This window comes from Harpia harpyja, chromosome W (genome assembly GCF_026419915.1).
Source record: "Harpia harpyja isolate bHarHar1 chromosome W, bHarHar1 primary haplotype, whole genome shotgun sequence".
Classification (NCBI taxonomy): domain Eukaryota; kingdom Metazoa; phylum Chordata; class Aves; order Accipitriformes; family Accipitridae; genus Harpia; species Harpia harpyja.
Genome location: NC_068968.1, coordinates 1,902,784 through 1,924,089, shown reverse-complemented (window position 1 = coordinate 1,924,089; position 21,306 = coordinate 1,902,784). Strand labels below are relative to the sequence as shown.

At 39.8% G+C, this 21,306-nt stretch overlaps 1 long non-coding RNA gene across 2 annotated transcripts in view; it reads left to right on the top strand.

The window, feature by feature from the left end:
* Positions 1-345: 345 nt before the first annotated feature.
* LOC128136265 (uncharacterized) overlaps positions 346-21,306 on the top strand; it is a 38,164-nt gene continuing 17,203 nt past the window's right edge. Inside the window, exons 1-4 of one of the 2 annotated variants that reach the window (XR_008233308.1) lie at positions 346-947; positions 1,739-1,853; positions 5,579-7,119; positions 8,754-8,947. This is a non-coding gene — a long non-coding RNA (uncharacterized LOC128136265). Of the gene's footprint in view, positions 1,854-5,578; positions 7,120-8,753; positions 8,948-21,306 lie in introns of both variants that reach the window. The other variant, XR_008233307.1, reaches the window with a different exon arrangement.

The window sequence follows — 21,306 nt, the reverse complement described above, 5'->3', positions numbered from 1 at the left end:
TGAAAAATCCTTGACTTTAGTCTAAACACTACTTAGCAACAACTGAAAACATCAGTGTTATCAGCATTCTTCTCATACCTAACTCAAAACATAGCACCTACCAGCTACTAGGAAGACAATTAACTCTATCCCAGCTGAAACCAGGACAACACGGAACCACGTGAGCAGACCTCTGTGCAGGCTCATTGACTTTACGGACTTTAAGTCACTGTGAAATTCAAATATACAAGGGATTCCAAAACTTGATTTGGACCCATTTTTGTATTGGCTGAATCTAAACACAAGAAGATTTCTTTAATGTTGGAAACCTTTTCATGTTTGATACTGGTTCAAGGGATTCCAAAACTTGATTTGGACCCATTTTTGTATTGGCTGAATCTAAACACAAGAAGATTTCTTTAATGTTGGAAACCTTTTCATGTTTGATACTGGTTCAGGCTGAGCTATTGTTCCCTTTGGGAGATCATCTGCTTACACCATGTTTTAGTTTAGGAGGGAAATCCAGTAAGTGATTACAAAAACATAATGTTTTTAAGTCAAGATATCTTGAACTGCATCTTGAATGTCCTGTCCCGTGTCTGTCCATCCCGTCCCCCCCGCCCGAAAGGCTTCTAGGCTCATACCCATAAAGGAAGCACAAAGCATTTTATTGTTGATAAGATTGGTCGTTTTACCAAAAATGACAAAGCTTTGTATATAATTCAGCTGTTTAACTTAGAAACAAATTTTGGTATTTATAATATAGTAATCAGGTGTACATTTTACAGCTTTTTTGGGGGGGAGAAGGTAATGTGAGCATTTTATTTTCAGATTTCTTAAAATACACTGTTGTCTTTTAACTTTTTGGAATACCTATGATAACTTTTGGAAACATCTCCTCCGCTACCTGAGCTGTGGATAAAAATGAACTGACATCAAAATATGTTTCCTGGTTCTGTATCTTGCAGGTATTTGTGTTTCTCTTCAGAGGAAAATGCTGCTTAGCTCTGGTGCAAAATAAGTTTTGGTTTTTTTAGTTTAGTTAGCAAACAGTCTTTACTCTTAAACTATGTGAGTGAGCAAAAAAGAAAGTAATGTTTCTTGTATAGAGAGAAAATAATTTTTCTCTGTTTAATAGAAGTTATTTGAGCACTTTTAGAAATAACAGTAGCTGTATCTGTTCCCCTGTCATAATCCCACCATTCTTATTTTAACTTTGAAATGGAAGATTCTGTTTACTTTGATTTTGTTGCAATGTTCCACAGGGATTCTTTTTCAGTAAGTAAAGTGGGAATAAATACAGAGTTGTATTTATTTTCCATAAGTCATATTTAGAGTTTGTTTATTTACACTTATGTATACTCGTGTACTAATTTAGTTCCCTGCACTGTGAAAACTTCAAGAACTCTCTGAGGTAATAATAGTATTTTATTGTAGTGTTGAAAATATTGAAATATCAGCATCACTATATGACCAACTTATGTTTGATAGCGTGTACAAACTAACAACTGGAAAGTGGTTGCATTTTCCTTGTGACATTTTGTTTTTCTGAGTGATCGTTGCAATAGCCATGGAAATTTGATTTATGTGGAGAAGTAATCTATTTTAAGGTGAAATCCTTTATTTGCTGTTACCTTTTCAAATATTTCATATAGGTCTGAAAGTGAAGAAAATTGTTTTACTGTCCTCAGCAGGCCTCTAATTTTATTATTTTCTAAAAGTCTTGATTATTTGTCATTTATGTGCTCTCCATATTCAGAGGTTTGTGAAAGAGAGAATGAAGACCAGGCTGGAAAATAATTTAGAAGTCCACACACTGATTCATCAGCTACAGCCTCCAGTGCAACAGGAGTTGTGTCCACATTAATCCCAAGGTACTTAGATATGGTGGGAGATTCCATGTAACAGCTTTCTTTTCTGAAGAGTTGTGTTTTGGTGTTGTGCTTTTTTTTTTTTTTTTTTTTTTAATAGAGCATGAGTATCATTTAACTTGTGTGAACATGTCTATGTTATCTGAAGACTTTCAGTGGAAATACTGATTTATTTATTTTTTTGATCTATGCTTTCTTAAAGATGTGTCAATATAACGTCAATATTTACAAATATATATTTAATAGTTAATTTTGCAGTCTCCTCCCTAATCCCGTTTGGCATACTTTTTTTTTCCTGCAACAACAATGTTGTTATCTGTGGATTTTTTTGAAAATATATGGACAAATATAATGACTACATGTGCTGACTTAATGAGCAGCTATTGTTCCCACCTGTAAATAGAATATACTTGTTCATGCCTGCTGAAAAATAAAGCAAAGCAGGTAGAGAGACTCTGCACATTGTATGGAGTAGTGGTGGGGTTGAGAAAGTATTTTGATTTGACTTCAGACTGAAATTTACTCCCAAACTTGTCAAAGTTTGCTTGTTATTGATGAACAATAAATGCTACTGCTTTGACTGAATTCTTAAATGCTGGGAAATCAAAAGTAGCTGAATGTAATGGGGCCACATCACTCCATTTTGTGGCAGGGATTGTGGAGGTCAGTGTGCTGTAAATTTTTAGGTTTCTATATCTATGGAAAACTAATAACCCATTGTATTGGTTTTGTGTGGCAAGGTTTTGGTAGCGGGGGGGGTTACAGGGGTGGCTTCTGTAAGAAGCTGCTGGAAGCTTCCCCTGTGTTCGAGAGAGCCCATACCAGCCGGCTCTAAGACGGACCCGCCGCCGGCCAAGGCCGAGCCAATCAGCGATAGTGGTAACGCCTCTGTGATAACATTTTTAAGAAGGAAAAAAGTTGGGACGGCGGTATTCGGCAGCCAGAGAGAGGAGTGAGAACATGTAAGAGAAACAACTCTGCGGACACCAAGGTCAGTGAAGAAGGAGGGGGAGGAGATGCTCCAGGCGCCGGAGCAGAGATTCCCCTGCAGCCCGTGGTGAAGACCATGGTGAGGCAGGCTGCCTCCCTGCAGTCCATGGAGGTCCACGGTGGAGCAGATATCCACCTGCAGCCCGTGGAGGACCCCACGCCGGAGCAGGTGGGTTCCCGAAGGAGGCTGTGACCCTGTGGGAACCCCGTGCTGGAGCAGGCTCCTGGCAGGACCTGCGGATCTGTGGAGAGAGGAGCCCACAGAGCAGATTTTCTGGCAGGACTTGTGACCCCGTGGGGGGCCCACGCTGGAGCAGTCTGTGCCTGAAGGACTGCACACTGTGGAAAGGACCCATGCTGGAGCAGTTCGTGAAGAACTGCAGCCCGTGGGAAGGACCCACGTTGGAGAAGTTCGTGGAGGACTGTCTCGTGTGGGTGGGACCCCACGCTGGAGCAGGGGAAGAGTGTGATGAGTCCTCCCCCTGAGGAGGATGAAGTGGCAGAAAATAACGTGTGATGAACTGACCGTAAACCCCATCCCCGTCCCCCTGTGCCGCTGGGGGGTTGGTAGAGAATCCGGGAGTGAAGTTGTGCCCGGGAAGAAGGGAGGGGTGGAGGGAAGGTGTTCTGAGATTTGGTTTTATTTCTCATTACCCTACTCCGGTTGATTTGTAATAAATCAAGTTAATTTTTCCCCAAACTGAGTCTGTTTTGCCCGTGACGGTAATTGGTGAGTGATCTCTCCTATCCTTATCTCGACCCACAAGCTCTTTGTTATATTTTCTCTCCCCTGTCCAGCTGAGAAGGAGGGGGAGTGATAGAACGGCTCTGGTGGGCACCTGGCATCCAGCCAGGGTTAACCCATCACACCCGTACAAGACTCTAGTAGACCTATATATTTATATATGTGTATATATATATCTTGTGGGCTGATAGAGTCTATGTGGTAGGTGGTTATAGACAAACTTGTAGTGTTTCAGACTGTGAACAAATTTCTGTTCCAGATTTTATTTTTTGCCTGTTGCTTTATGGAAAGGTCAAATGAGCTGTGGACTCTCACAGAAATAACTGACTGCACAATATGCTACCCTATAGATCCTGTGTTATGTCTTGTGCATGAGGGAAAACTATTCTGTGCTCCCATTCACTTCTGATGATCTTAGATACCTGTCTGGTGAAATAATGGAGGATGACAAGAATTTAAATGTAATGTTATTGTGTACTGTATATGAGTGACTTCAACATAAGGAATCAATTAAAACAAATGGTAAGGTGAAAAGTAGTCAGATGATATAGAGTCTTTCCCTAATTTCTCATTTTGGTAAGGGACTTGAGAGAAGAGAACTCCAGGCACTTTGTATAGAAGATAATAACTACCTTTCAGTATTCTGAGTTATTAGGTAGGGTCTGGTAACTCACCAGAGTTCTGTTGATATTAAGTTTTCTTAGTTTTTCTTTTTTTGTTTTTACTGAGGATTGAGAAGGGAGGGCATGATGTGAAAAGCTCATGGAACTGGAAGCTGAACATGTCAGCTTGCAGTTTTGTATTTCCTTGTAAATTATGATACCTAGTGTAGAACTTGGTGCTGCAAACCGGAAGCTAGTGAAAGAGACATGCCATTGTGACTCAGCCTTAATTCAGAGGGATAATCCTACCACTGACAATTGAAGTCTGAAATATAGGACTCTCTACTTCTTTTTATAATTGTCCTGGTTTCAGCTGGGATAGAGTTAATTGTCTTCCTAGTAGCTGGTATAATGCTGTGTTTTTGAGCTAGGTATGAGAAGAATGTTGATAACATTGATGTTTTCATTTGTTGCTAAGTAATGTTTAGACTAAGTCAAGGATTTTTCAGCTTCTCATGCCCAGCCAGCAAGAAGGCTGGAGGGGCACAAGAAGTTGGGAGGGGACACAGCCAGGGCAGCTGACCCAAAGTGGCCAACAGGGTATTCCATACCATGTGACGCCACATCTAGTGTATAAACTGGGGGGAGTGGGGGTGGGGGGATCGCCGCTCGGGGACTAACTGGGCGTTGGTCAGTGAGCGATTGCATTGTGCATCATTTGTATATTCTAATCCTTTTATTATTACTATTGTCATTTTATTAATGTTACCATTATCATTAGTTTCTTCTTTTCTGTCCTATTAAACTGTTCTTATCTCAGTCCACGAGTTTTACTTCTTTTACCGATTTTCTCCCCCATCCCACTGGGTGAGGGGGGAAGTGAGTGAGCGGCTGCGTGGTGCTTAGTTGCTGGCTGGGGTTAAACCACGACAATAATGCAGATTTTAGTTACTATAAACTGATCTAATATATTATGACTTGTTCTATTATTTGAAAATGGCAACGCTTTCCTGAATATTACTTTTTTTTTTTTTTAAATTCCTCATACTACTTTTTTAATTGTAAAAAGGGGGTTGGTCACTCCAAAACAATGTGAAGAACAGCTACTGATTCTTTTTGGTTTTGAAATACTTTACTACAGAGAAATGTTTCCAATAGTTATGGCACTTACATATTTATGCACAAGTACAACAGTAATTATGCTTTGTGAAATGAAAGCATCTGCTAGTATATAAAAAGAAAAAGCTTGAGAAAATAGTGGATGATGTGAGGAGAGTGAACACATGGGGGAGATATGCCCACATACTTGCACAACTCTCAGAATGTTTTTCATTATTTCCCCTCTGTGTGCCATCCATGCTCTAATGCGGCTTTCTTTTTTCCTCTTACAGATTGTTTCACTTACTGAGGAATTAATGAAGGAAAGCAAAAAACAATTCCTTACACTTTTCTGAATCCTGGGAAAAGGGCTGACAAACTGGTTCTTTTTTTACAGCCTCTGGTAGAGGAAGACTGTAAGGCTGAAAGTTGAAGGAAATGCTATTATATGTCTGCTCTCTTGTTTTGTCCTTTCTGTCAGCACCATTCCTGGTCACTGTCAGAAGGGTATTACTAAGCTAGATGGGTTTTTGGTCTGGCTGCATTGGGATGTTCTTATGTTTGAATTTCTTCCAGTCAGGACAGAGGATACCAGTAGCTGTAACACTTGGCTGTCTCTGCCAAGCTTGAAGTGTGGTGAAAAATAGCACTGCAGTTCTGGCCATTTCACATGCAGAATGATTACACTGCCTTTCAAAATACTGAAATGTTTGAATCGATTGATTTATCCTCCCTAGCAAATAAGGGAATTATAAGGATATGTAATTAGGAAGGAAGCTAAATATCGTTCTTGGGTGTTGTTTTGGGTTTGTGTGGTGGGGTTTTGTTAGTGGGGGAGGGGGCTACAGGGGTGGCTCCTGTGAGAAGCTGCTAGAAGCTTCCCCGGCTCCAAGTTGGACCTGCCTCTGGCCAAGGCCGACCCAATCAGCAACGGTGGTAGCACCTCTGGGATAACATATTTAAGAAGGGAAACCTGCAGTGGGGGAGGGGATTGGAATGTGAGAGAAACCCCTATGCAGATACCAAGGTCAGTGAAGAAGGAGGGGGAGGAGGTGATTCCCCTGCAGCCCGTGGTGAGACGGCAGGCTGTCCCCCTGCAGCCCATGGAGGTGAGTGGGGGAGCAAATGCCCACCTGCAGCCTGTGGAGGACCCCATGCTGGAGCAGGTGAATGTCCCCGAAGATGGCCGTGACTCCATGGGAAAGTCCGTGCTGGAACAGCCTGTGCCTGAAGGACTGCAGCTTGCGGAAAGGACCCACACTGGAGCAGTTCGTGGAGAACTGTCTCCTGTGGGAGGGACCCCATGCTGGAGCAGGGGAAGAGTGAGGAGTCCTCCCTGAGGTGGAAGGAGCGGCAGAGACAATCTGTGATGAACTGACCACAACCCCCATTCCCCGTCCCCCTGCACTGCTCGGGGGAGGAGGTGGAGAAAACCGGCAGTGGAGTTGAGCCTGGGAAGGAGGGAGGGGTGGGGGGAAAGTGTTTTAAGATATGGTTTTACTTCCCATTATCCTTGTTTTGATTTGATTTGTAGTAAATTAAATTGATTTTGTTTCTTCCCCAAGTTGAGTCTGTTTTCTGCCCGTGACCATAATTGGTGAGTGATCCCTCCCTGTCCTTGTGTCGACTCATGAGCTTTTCTTTATGTTTTCTCCTCCTCATCCCACCAGGGCAAGGGGGGAGGAGTGAGCGAGCTGCTTTGTGGTGCTTTGTTGCTGGCTGGGCTTAAACCATGACAGGTGTCTATAGAAAGATCTGAAAATCTGGTACTCCAGGATTGGAAGGGCCTCCTTGAATCATTATGTTGTATACACTTCTCGCTGACAGCTACAGTGTATGTTTTTTTCCATTCTAAGACTGATTAAATTATTTGGCTTTTGGAGAAAAGATATGTGGTTTGTTAGTCTGGGAATACATAGCGACTCTTAAAACCCAACTCTCTTGCATATAGTATTGTAAAATTCTTAGTTTTGGGGATACCTAACATGAAGAACTTTGAAGGTCCCAACCCATTGCTCACATGCTGGAAAAGCTTCCTTTTGGTAAAAGGATATTGATTGCCCCATTGTTGTAGAATAAGAGAGGCTCTTTTTATTTGAGTTAGATTTATTAGATAATCATATCCTGATCTAGGTCTTTAAATGTCTCTCATCACTATGCAAAATGAAGTTTGTATGTAGAGGTAATATCTTTTATTAGGCTAGTAAATATAGTTGGAAAAATTAGACAAGTTTTCAGGCATGCAAGCCCTTCTCATCGCTGTAACATCTGAGGACCTCGTTCATGTTGGTTTTAGTTTGTTTTGATTTCTTCCTAAAATAGAATTCCACTTGCTCATCCAAGACAAATATTTGCTATGTAACCTATTACTTGCTTGGCATACAACTGTTTTGGGGAGGGCTGCATTCTCTGTCACAATTGCACAGTTTAGAACCTCTTTTCTTAATGCTTTATTATGTTCTTGAACTTGCGTGTTTTTATTATCATTTTTAAGTGATAACCCAAACTTTAAAAAAAAACCCCAATACCTCTGTAGTTGTCTCTTTTTGCAGTCTGCTGACTTGTAAACTCACATACATGCTCTTAAAATATAAGCTCCAAAAGCAAGTCTTGCAACTTGAGCTTATCTCACTGAATCTGAAAGGAGCAGCTGATTTCCACTGCAATGTATCACTGTAATGATACTATGTAACCTAGTCAAAAGGCAAAGTTTTCTGCTTATCACTTTTAGACCTTTTGCCGGTTAGAATGCCACCTACTTGATAACTACCAGCAGAGGGAGCACATTGTTTTCAATAAACTGAATGAGTGTGGATTAAATAATTCTACTTACTTTCCAGAAATTTTCCAATGCCAAAAATAATGTGTTCACACAACTGATTTGGACAGCAGTGAAATGATAATTTAATGTAACTTTTAGAATCTAGATGTGTGATAGTTTACTGAATATTAAATATTTTGTCAAAAGCGCCTGATTCCCTGTACTACTTTACTGGCATTATAAGGCAAGTGCCATGCTTTGTGTTCTCACTCTGGTTGTGAGCCTGGACCATTACTCTTTTGAGTTCCACCCAGCCAACAGAGGTGTAGAGTGTCTGCACAAGCTGCAACCTGAAGCAGCATCTTGAAAATACTATGTAACAGTGTTTTCTGTTGGCTTCTAAGCAGTATTGAAACCCATATTAGTGACATGGTACTGTTATTTTTACAGTTCATCTAACTTTTTCTTTGTTTTATTCTGTCCAGTTTTTTGAACTGTCTGTCGCTATGATATTCCTTTTTTTAAAGCTTTGCTTATGCTTTCAAGATGATGGTGGGCCTACACTGTTAATAAAAATTAGTTTACATTTTACTGCTAATTTCAGTGTTTACAAATTTATATCAGTGCTCAACATCTTTTATCTGAAGATTCCTGTGGAAGTGCTGATGATCTTGAAATAGTAATTTTTTAAATTTTTCCATGCATAGAGACAGCCTGTAGTAAAAGTGAAGATAGCTCAGATGAAGAGTTAACTGGTCCTTCCATGCAATCCCAGACTTTTGCTCAAGGTCCAGCTGAGGATACTGATGATGATGATGAATTCATTGGGCCACCAGTTCTGCCTGGGTTCAAGGATAGTGATGACAATAATGACAATTATGATACAGAGGAGGAAGATGATGTAAGTATTTTGTTCCTCTTTAATGTTTTAACATTTTGAGTAGACTAATTTGTAAGTATGCTCTTTCCTTTATGATTGAATTTGCAGGTGAAGTATGACTGTTTGAAATGCAGGGGGTTTGTATTTTTTCTAATGACTATTCAACAGATGCAAATAATTTTCATTTAAAAATACCCAGATTTTTTTAAAACATACACATGTGAATCTCAAGGGAAATTCATCATCAATTAGTATACTTTGTTTACTCTTTTTCTTTTTTGTTTCTGCATTTTGAAATAACTATATAAATAAATATTTTATATAAATATTTCATATAGTTTGTTTCCCAATTGTCACGTCCCATTTTCTCAGGACGACAACTCAGGTTTGCCGATTCCCAGGTCAGGATTAAGGTGAAATGACACCAGGGATCCTTTAACTCACAAAACTCAACTTTTATTTGCTCACAACAAGAATTGGCATGCTCACAAGAATTGGCATGAAACTACGTCAGTAAACTGTGTAACGTGCTAACCATACGTCACCAAATGTATACTACAAGCCTTGCCCATTTGGGAATCAGTTCAGGGAAGACAATAAGGACAGCCCTCCCATTGAGTCATGAGGTTCAGAGTGGACCCCCTTGCTTTCTAGACTCCTTCTCGGAGAGGAGCCTAGGGGCGGCTGGATCCGCTCTTAGTCCCAGACTTGGTCAACAGTTTATGTCTAAAGGGATGAGGTGTAGGGATTACAGAAAAAAAAAGAGAGAGAGAGAAAAGAGAAAGATTTCACCAGTCCTGGGTCTGGTCATCCTAGGGGTCCAGTTCTGGCGTGGGGCTTCAGTTTGTGTCCTTGCCCCTCCTTCTGTCGGGCACTCGAACTCATTAGGCTAATTAGGTGTCATGCATGGTTTGTGCTTTCAAACTTGCTATGCAGGGTTCATTGTTATGTAGAGTTCGTCTTTAAGCAGAACTTGCCCCACCACAATGTTTGAGGCATTAACTCTTTCAGTCTCTCACACCAATGCATGTGTAGAATTTTTTTCAAGAAAGGGGAGGTAGAGGTGGGCTTGAATCTAGGGAAAATAATTGTGCCAAAACTGTTCAGAGGAAATGTACTGCTGTAACTGAGGGGTTTTTTTTGTTTTGGTTTGTTTTTTTCTAAATCTGAATATGTGTCAGACTGGTTTGTTAGAGTGTAGCAACAATGGTAAGAGTCCTGTAAAAACAGACTTATGCTGTTTTGAACTATTTGGTAGCAGATAAAACCTGTATGTCCTGTTACACAAATATAAACCTAATCCTAAAAACAAATTCTAAGGTGTCTCAGGGGTTTCTTGTCAATTGCTCTTCAGTTTTGACTAGGTGTTTAGTTTGTTCTTTTCCTGTAAAATATCTTACCTTGTGTCTTGTGAACTATAAAACATAAAGTTTAGACTACTCGCTTAAAATGAGTGAGAGCAACTTCTCGAGCAATGACAGAACTGTTTTTGGAGCAAGCCTAACCTTGTATGATCACAAATTTTGGGTTTTTTTTGGGGGGGGGATAAGTGATGGGAATTTCTGATGCTTTAAGGTTTTTTATTACTTCGTCTGATCTGTTTGATTTACTGTTGCCTACTGATTTCTTTAATTATCAAACTGTACGTTTTTAGTGCCATATCTCCTGTGATCTCATCTGTATCCCAGACATGACTTGTTTTGTCTTAGGGAACCAACTGCTGATAAATCCCAAACTTTCTTTGAGAATGTTGTAAGTCATAAGTGCCTTAAGTTAACTTATGAATTAATATTGGTCTGTATCAGGAATTCCCTTAACTTCGAGCTGTAATGGCACTGTGGAGTGAGTCCATATTCCTGAGGACGTCGTAGACTCAGTAGGTTTCAGTTGCTGTGGATCATGTCATATTGAAGTCACTACTTCTTTTCTGCCAATTTTCATCTTTTCTGCCAATTTTCATCTTTTCTCCCATCTCAGGTCTGCTTATTTATACGTTTTTCAGCTCATAGTAAAATCTGAAAATACAGTGCTTTATCCAGAAATTTAATTAAACATGAATCTCTCCAACAGATAATCAGAATAATAGTTCCTGTCTTGAAAAGTACTTACATTTATTGATGCTGAAGGAAATGTTTGGTCTTGTCCAGTTTTGGCTCTAAATAGTTTTCAACCTTTTTCATTATCCAGAGTGTTAATGTGTACACAGATTGTGGTGAACCCAGATGCTTGTCATTTTGGAAAAAAAACCACAATATATTGGATTTACACAAAGAACAACTACTTCTGAAAGTATCTATTAATAGCTGCTAACTTTGTGCATGTATGTACTAGGAAGTGGTAAATCTCAAAAAATGTATGCTTATTCTGCACAGGTGTTTTGTTCTTTCTTTGGGGTCTCACCAGAATGCTCTTCTAAATCACAGCTCTCCCTAGCTGTCCCCATTTCTCTTCCCAGAAAAGACAATCTTTTGCTCCACTGTCAGCACTTCTGAAGCTTGTAACTGCCTTATGGCACTGAATAATTAAAGACACACAGAAAGAAACAATCAGGCTTGGGAATCAAGTCCTGCCAAGTATCTTTAATCTTTGGGAGAGTAAAAGTTCTCCAAGATGCTCAAAGGATTTCAGTGTATACGACACTAAAATAAAACAGTGTAAACTTGAAATCGTGTTATATCCTGGCAACTAAACCCAAGGTTAAGCCTCACATCTGCTAATATTTCATTGAAGTATTGCACAAAACTTTGCATCAGAAATCTTTTGTAGCTATTCATCCTGATATTTTCTACACAGTTTATTGTTCATTGTTTTGTTTCCATGTTATATCCTTACTTATTTTCTTACAAACGATGGAGATTTGAAAACACCAAAACTATAAGCAGTAGTTGTCTTGGGGGGGTGGGGGGGTGGGGTATATTTCTGTGAAATGCCTTCTTGTCAGGGTCTTAAGGAATTAAATTGATTTCTAAACTGAGTATCTCTAGATTGCTCTTCCTAATAATTAACGGAATTTTGCATGTGTTGGAAAATCATAGAGAATTTTGCTTAAAAAACCACACATATCAGTTTAGCTAAATAATGGTAGTTCATCTTGTATACCTAAATTTTTCTTGTAACTCATGCCAAAAATTACTAGGGTTTTCTTTTGCAAATGAGAATTGATACAAATAGTTTGTGGTTTGACCATAATTTTGTTGTAAGACTGGATTAAAATTTGGGAAAACTTTTCCCCTGGTTCCATGGTCTGTTAGAGACATCACTTTCTGCAGTTAGCAAAAAGCATAATATATTTAGCTTGCTGTAATTCCTTTCTGAAATAAAGTATATATACCTTTCAATTAAGTGTGTTGGCAATAGTCTTGCCTACATATACTGAATTGGTAAAATTATTTGGTTGCATCAAAGAAAGTTTCACCACGTTGGTCAAGTAAGCTATAATGGAAATACACTAAATATTCAACGTCTTTTTTTATTGCATCATCAGTGGAAGGCTGGCATCCTTTGACATTTCTTTTGTTGAGTAATTTTAGTTGAGTAATTTTATTAGGTTGACATGAATCAAAAGTCCTATATATACTACTGTTTCAGTTTATGGTATAATCATCTCTTTCATCTCAGTAGTGAGTACTATATGGATTCCTAAATGTTATCATGTTCAAACTACAGATTAGTGCCAAGTTGTAGCAGATTCCTTCATTTATTCATATTTATGGAATAAATGAGGTCTTGTAGGAGAAAGTAACTAAATGCTGAGCACTCATTTAGGTAGTCATAGCAGTGTGGGAGAACAATATTATTTAATAATTGAGAAATGGCAGGAAGATGCATAACATCTCTTAAGTGGTAAAACTCTGTATATTTTTGGAGGTAATATGTATGTTCCACAGAAAAGGGTAAGGCTTTCAGTAGTAGAGAGAGCTTATGAAGCAAAGAGGAGGTTATCAGCAATGAAATAGAAAATATGTGTTTCTTTTTAATCCCTCTGTGTTATAGTGTGCTGTGTACCTGTTTTCTGTTGTCCTCCATCAAAGATGATTGCACCTTAGTAGGGCTTTGTGCATTGAAATCTCTAAAATGCAGTCTATTATACGTATAAATAATTTTGGAAAAAATGACTGGATTGTTACTTTAACTTGATGTCTGTCATGTGCCAATGAGCTATGGATTTTTAAAAAATTTTTATATAAATGCTTGTATGCCCGTCAGATTTATGGATTCTGTGCACTGAATATAACTTATTTTCATTATCTCTCTCCAAAGGGCAGTGGGCATCTTGTTTAGTGAAACTCTTGCTTTAGTTCTATAAATTTCTCTAGAATGTCAAAGGAAAAACAATGTGCAGAAACAGCTGATTTTACTTCAACCTGTGTTTCTCAGTAGTCACTTTGTTTGCTGGTTGACTGTTTTAATTTCTAGTGACATAAAGGTATTAATTTTTATTTTGTGTGTATATATATATATATATGAAACCAGAGTTAAAAGACCCCAATGAAAAGTTTCAGACAGAAAGGTAACTGGCAGACTGGTGTGATTTAAGTTTGTCTGAACAATAGTTACAAAACAGTCTAGAATAGATTTGGTTGAGAATAAGCAGAGTGGTGGAAATATGAGACTTGTGGGTTTTCAGTCTAAACAGTTAATTTATAACTGGGAAGATTTTGTGTCAGCATGGATGCCAGAGGCCTTTGGGGTCTAGAGCCTCCCCTTACTGCTGCTCATGAACTCAGTTATTTTCTTTCCTGTGAAGGGAATTGGGAAACAGCTGTGCTTTCCTGATTTCCTGTTGATCAATTGATGATCACAATATGATCTTGTGAGCTCCAAAGAAGGCAGGTGTTGCTGTTATGAGAACTCTGTGATTCCTTTTTCTTGCTTGTACATGTGATGGGTTAACCCTGGCTGGATGCCAGGTGCCCACCAGAGCCGTTCTATCACTCCCCCTCCTTCTCAGCTGGACAGGGGAGAGAAAATATAACAAAGAGCTTGTGGGTCGAGATAAGGATAGGAGAGATCACTCACCAATTACCGTCACGGGCAAAACAGACTCAGTTTGGGAAAAATTAGCTCGATTTATTACAAATCAACCGGAGTAGGGTAATGAGAAATAAAACCAAATCTCAGAACACCTTCCCTCCACCCCTCCCTTCTTCCCGGGCACAACTTCACTCCCGGATTCTCTACCAACCCCCCAGCGGCACAGGGGGACGGGGATGGGGTTTACGGACAGTTCATCACATGTTACTTTCTGCCGCTTCATCCTCCTCAGGGGGAGGATTCATCACACTCTTCCCCTGCTCCAGCGTGGGGTCCCACCCACGGGAGACAGTCCTCCACGAACTTCTCCAACGTGGGTCCTTCCCACAGGCTGCAGTTCTTCACGAACTGCTCCAGCATGGGTCCTTTCCACGGCGTGCAGTCCTTCAGGCACAGACTGCTCCAGCGTGGGCCCCCCACGGGGTCACAAGTCCTGCCAGAAAACCTGCTCCGTGGGCTCCTCTCTCCACAGATCCGCAGGTCCTGCCAGGAGCCTGCTCCAGCGCGGGGTTCCCACGGGGTCACAGCCTCCTTCGGGAACCCACCTGCTCTGGCGTGGGGTCCTCCACGGGCTGCAGGTGGATATCTGCTCCACCGTGGACCTCCATGGACTGCAGGGGGACAGCCTGCCTCACCATGGTCTTCACCACGGGCTGCAGGGGAATCTCTGCTCCGGCGCCTGGAGCATCTCCTCCCCCTCCTTCTTCACTGACCTTGGTGTCCGCAGGGTTGTTTCTCTTACATGTTCTCACTCCTCTCTCCGGCTGCCGAATACCGCCGTCCCAACTTTTTTCCTTCTTAAAAATGTTATCACAGAGGCGTTACCACTATCGCTGATTGGCTCGGCCTTGGCCAGCGGCGGGTCCGTCTTAGAGCCGGCTGGTATGGGCTCTCTCGAACACAGGGGAAGCTTCCAGCAGCTTCTTACAGAAGCCACCCCTGTAACCCCCCCCGCTACCAAAACCTTGCCACACAAAACCAATACAATGGGTTATTAGTTTTCCATAGATATAGAAACCTAAAAATTTACAGCACACTGACCTCCACAATCCCTGCCACAAAATGGAGTGATGTGGCCCCATTACATTCAGCTACTTTTGATTTCCCAGCATTTAAGAATTCAGTCAAAGCAGTAGCATTTATTGTTCATCAATAACAAGCAAACTTTGACAAGTTTGGGAGTAAATTTCAGTCTGAAGTCAAATCAAAATACTTTCTCAACCCCACCACTACTCCATACAATGTGCTACCAAAACCTTGCCACACAAAGCCAATACAGTACATCAGGCTGTGGTTGGTATGCATGGGGGCAGAACTGTGAGAAGAGAAATGGAAAGCTCCATTGAATAATTCTTTTGTTTCCAGATGGATTGTGAGACTGTCTCTCTTTTGTTATATTTTGCTGCTGAGGTAACATTTAAAACACAGGCATCTATATTTTTGACTGTGAAGAAAACAAATTTTTCTTTAATAGTTATGCGAGGTGCAGTTCTGTACTCTGAAGTTTTGTGAACTTTGTATAATAGATAAAATGCATCAAAATACTGGCTTTATCCTGGTAGCTTGCTACTGTCTCTCAAGCCTGACTTTAGATGTGGCTTTTATTACAGGAACATCGTTTTTCCACCATTGCTTGTTCAGTTGTTTCTTTTGCTTTCTTATGAGAGACTGTCAATAGAGACATTTGTCAAAATTGGTTGCTATGAGATTAGCATCTCTTGAGCCTAGGGTTGGCCCAGGACTGCCCAATTCACATCGTGTATTCTACTGAATAATCATCAGGTGGAAGGAGTAGCTGGTGGTTATTATCTTTGAAGGGAATTTTTCATACCTTATTGGTGTTTTTATAGGAAAATTAATAATAGCAGTTAATTGCTGAACATTTTGCCTTGTAATGTTTTGAATCAGCACTGTTAGTTTTTGTTTCTGTAATTTACATTTACATGTGATACAAACTGAACATAAATTTTTGATGAGCTGTAGATATTGTATTACATATGTGAATTCTGACTTGAGTTACTTTTTTTCTCTGAATTTATGTAAGTTCATTTTATGTACTCAAGATTTTGTGGTAGCTGTTGTAAAGCATTTTTCTGTGTTTGATTAAATTCTGTGTTAGTACTGATGATAGTTACATTTAACAAATAAATATTTAGATTTAATAACTTAGTATAATTCACCTCCATTCGTGCCAGCAGTGATGATTCTTAACAAGGCATAATATGCTTGTAAGTACTTATACAGATGTTTTACAGTGCTTGTTTTGTAGTAGTGTAAGGGGCATTGCTGTATCGAGTATGTTTTAAGCATGTTAGGTACACTTGGTATCAAGTCCCTCTGATATTTTCCTCTTGTTACAATTTTCCTCTTTATATGAGGAAGATGAGGAGTAGAGTTGTCTATTTGAAGTACGATCCATGCTTTTCTGTAGTGCTTTTTCTCCTAACAGAGTAGAAATCCTGGTTAGGTTGTCAGTGCCGGTTTTTCACATGGTCATAAGCTGAGGGGAGGAGGGAGGAAGCAGAGCGTCTCCTGTAGCCTGAAGCTTTTCAGGTTTGGTTTCTATCCCCAAAAGTATGCCTTTCTGGAAAACCTGAAGAAAATCTTTTGTTTCAAAAGAGAAAATGGCTTGTTTTGCAGAGGACAGATTCTTAACGAGGGCAATATTTCATGTGGTAAATTTTAAAGTTGGGAGATATAGTAGTGCCTTTTCCAGCATTTTTGCCAGGCAAGATGCACTGGGTGTGTATCTGGTGTTTGTGCAACCAAAATAAAGTCTGGCTGGAAGGGGACAGGAGACTAGCCAAAGCAGTTATGACAGGGTTGGTGGGTGGACAGCTTTAAGTCTAGGATATAGTGCATTTTTCAAGGTAATGGATGACACCTATTAAAATACATTAGTAAGAGAGTGTGTATTTATGAATGTTCTCTTCTACATGTGATTAGATAAACATACTGAGATATTTAACAGGACTTAATGGAGTGCTAGCATCTTGTGACACTTTTTTTCCTCACTTGAAGCAACAGGTATAGAGGTGGTTGTTGGAAGAATTTGCCAGATGGATTTGTAAGGCTTTATCTTCTGTATGGAGCTTAGTTACAGTTGATACCTCTTTGGAATCCAGAACTATTTCTCTCTGCAATACCAAAGGGATACTAATCACGTTGTAATTATGTCCCTGACAAGTACAGCCTCGGGCCTCTCCAAGGTTGTGCTCTGATTTGGGCATATTTCCAAAACGATAGCATAGCCCTATTCCAAGTTTTAGAATTGTTTTGAGACACTTTTAAATTTTTGCAGGGGTTTAACAGGACATACTAGTAATACTTGTTCGGAATGGAAGAAAGCCATTTCCTGCTGATTTAGATGGAGAATTTAAGTAGACTGTAATTGCTCAAAATAGAATTTGGCTATGGTACCAGGCTAAAAATCATGGTGTTGTGGTTTAACCCCAGTCAGCAACTGAGCACCACACAGCCACTCGCTCATTCCCCGCCAGCAGGATGGGGGAGAGAATCGGAAGAGTAGAAGTGAGAAAACTCGTGGGTTGAGATAAAGACAGTTTAATAGGTAAAGCAAAAGCCACGCACACAAGCAAAGCAAAACAAGGAATTCATTCACCACTTCCCATCGGCAGGCAGGTGTTCAGCCATCTCCAGGAAAGCAGGGCTCCATCACATGTAACGGTTACTTGGGAAGACAAACGCCATCACTCCAAACATCCCCCCCTTCCTTCTTCTTCCCCCAGCTTTATATGCTGAGCATGATGTCATATGGTCTGGAATATCCCTCGGGTCAGCTGTCCCAGCTGTGTCCCCTCCCAACTTCTTGTGCACCCCCAGCCTACTCGCTGGTGGGGTGGGGTGAGGAGCAGAAAAGGCCTTGACTCTGTGAAAGCACTGCTCAGCAGTAACAAAAACATCTTGGCATTATCAACACTGTTTCCAGCACAAATCCAAAACATAGTCCCATACTAGCTACCGTGAAGAAAATTAACTCTTTCCCAGTCAAAACCAGCACATTCTCCACCCCTTATTCAATACCATTTACATCATGCTCAGGTCCCATACTATCTAATACAACCTCATTAACCACCACTCCCTTTCCCATCCTTTGATATAATACACAGATATCAATCATTCCCTTAGTCTATGGACCACCCCTGTAAAATGTCTGTAAAATGTCCACAAGATGTCCACTGAGTTCATTTAGTCCATGACTCTGAGCTCCATCTGTTATGGTGGTCACTTGGGACAGGAGAGGTGATGTGTTGCGTGGAGTTACTGGGCACCAAAGCCAGCTCAGGTCGGGTCACTGCTGCACTTGCACTGCTTCTTGTAAGGCTTGTCCTCCATTGGTTCAGGTGGTTCCTGCTACAGTAATTCCTATAACATGCAACTCAAATCATGGGTTACAACAATTTAAAGGTCTTTCCAATACACATGGTCTTGTACAAATAAATAAATGTTATGGGAATTTTTAGTCGTCCTAAGGAGTTATAACATTTAGGCTGAGGATTGTCTGTCCTGGTAACTGCTGAGTCTTATCTACCCAGTCATGTTTCTTCTTGTCTAAAGAAGAAAAAGTGAAGTAAGCTGAGCAAAGCAGTTTTAGTGTGTGCGATAGAGACAGAAAAGTGCAGTTTTGAGGATGAGAGGCATTCTTTTTGAACTATCTCTAGTCATTGATACGTTGATGAAAAATAGGTAGCAATTACCATTGCTTTCAATTTCCTTTTGTGTTATCTATCTTCCTTATATGGTCAGGAGGAAAATACTTTTGTCAAATCTGTGCATAATATGGTCTTAGGTCTTGACAATGTTTCTGCTGTAAAAATCAGGAAAATGTATTTTCTTTATATTAAACTTGGAACAAGTAATGGAATTTTTGTTAAGGATCATCAATGTGTCTACTAGTGCTGCAAAGACTGAGAAAGATTATATCAAAAGTGAGTTAGAAAGGATTTGCAAACTTCAGAAAAAAATTTTAAAAAGCAAAATCAACCCCCTAAATTTTGTATAACAATGCTCAGTGTAAATATGTGAGAGAATCAGTCAGAAGCTGGAAGGGAAGGAATACTTCTAATAAGAAACTGAGAGCATTGTACGGACAATGTACAAGAGGAAGCTAACAGGGTAATTCCCTTAGGGAATGTTTGCCTTTCATAAAAAGTCATGGGTATTTGTTTCCTCTCCAACCCCATGCCCCAGAGTAAGTGATTACCAGTTGCTCCCAGAGAAAACAAATGTACTTATAAGATCTCTATTTATCAATTCTGCAGAGCATAGTAAGGCCAAGACTTCTCTGCTGTATGCCATGCCGTGCCTTTCTGGCAGCATTATATTGGTTTTAACTAATTAGCAATATGACTGAATATGAGAAGTTTTAGAATGTTTTCTCTACAGATAGATAATTAGTCCTATGAGTTTGCTTCTAGAAATCTTTTGTGAGAAAATTAATAGGCATATAGTTGTTGACTTCAAGGTACTTAAAAATTAGAGAGGTGACTTTAGTAGCATTAAAAAAAATGTGATGTATGACAATTATTGTTACTACTGTCCTTTTTAACAAAGTTCAGAGATCTTATGTCCTGTTTTTACTCTTTGTCACCTTCTTTAGAGACCCTTCATTAGGTCAGCCTGACCTGATGGAGCCTGTAGAAAGCTCCTTTGGGAGCTGCTGGTACCACTTCTATATTTGGAAAGGGAACTGCTAAGAATGATGCAAAGTGTTCTTAATCTCCGGGCCAGATACACTGTGGCTGCAGAGCTCCCACACTTGAAAAAGGGGATCCTCATGCTCATCTCTCCTGAGACCCTTGGTTTCTTTATAGCCAGAAGATTTTGTGGAAGCCAATGTCCTCTGATGTCCTTAGAGGGAGAGTAAAAATGTTGTTTTCTGACACGTGTGTTTGAGGTTGTACAATTCTGTGACCTACCTCTTAAGAAAAAAAAAATTCTAAGTCTTTCTAAGCACATATTCTACACACATATCTCAGTCACAAGACTGAACTTTCGATATAGTATTATTTAACAAGAATATGTAGTTGTAAATGTTATGAAATTCCATTCACACAATGGTGTATGAACATCTGATCCTAAATATTACTTTATTTACTTCCCGTAGAAGTTGGGATCTTTGGGGATGTAGGGACTGAAATGACTTTAGTCTTTGAGAACCTAAAACATGCAGTCAAAGCAAAGTGATTGTTGATGCGGAAGTCACGGACACTGCACACAATCAATATGATCAAGCAGATGCCACTTTATTGCCCAAATAGCTCGGTTTATATACTCATTCTGGTTCCTGTTCACGCATAAGCTGATTAAAGATTGGTTAGCATGTGTTGTCCACGCGCCTAGTTACACCTAATGATTGGTTATATCAACACTGTACACGCACATAAACATAAGACGTAATTGGTTATACTAAAACATGCGAAACTTGTCTCAGTCTAATTGGTCAAGATAAACTGCCGAATTGAGGTTCTTTGTGCCAAGTTCCCTTTATTGTGGAATGCGCACCTGTGTTCTTCTAATTGGTATCTTTCTTTTTTTGTCTTCTTGTTTATTCTGTTCAAGGCCTTCTAAAGGCATCTGGAATGCTCTTGCGACCGTTAGCTAAATATGTGTCCACAACAAGTGATGACTACCTTCTTAGATGATGCTTTTGTTGGCAAATGCAACAAATTTCCAATGTGCTTTTATAAAGAAGCACAAATACCATATTGTATCTGTCAGTGTTACAATACATAAAATATTTCTAAATTTGGGAAGGGAGCTAACAGTGGTATTAACACAGTATTCTACACTGTTAGTATCACTGTAGAATACATAAATGGAAGATAGCATGTTTTCTTTGTATCTGGCATATGAACGTTATCTTTTTGAAAAAGTTGTTTATGCTCTAAACAGAATAATGAGAAATACAGGTATAGAGAACTCTTGCTTGAATGAAGAGAAATAAAGTGGATGATAACAAGTATTTGAAATATTTATGATGTGTATGATTAAATAATTTAGGCTATATTTGAAGGAAGAGTGTAGGTGACATGCAGTTACATTTCCTTTTACAAAACAAGTTTTCACAGGATTTTCAATTAACAAATGATTTATGTTAAACTGTTGGAGCTGCAGACTGCTTCAGTGGTATCCTTGGAGAGTGATTTTGTTGACTCTTGGAATATCTGCTGTTTGTTTAAAAGATGGCTTTGGATTTTTATGAATGTGAGACTACCACATGTAATGTTTTAAAACTGCTGCAATGGCATCTCTTATTTGCAGGTGGGCACTTAGCAGTATACAGGGACTATACATACTTGATGCTAACACTATCCAGATCACAA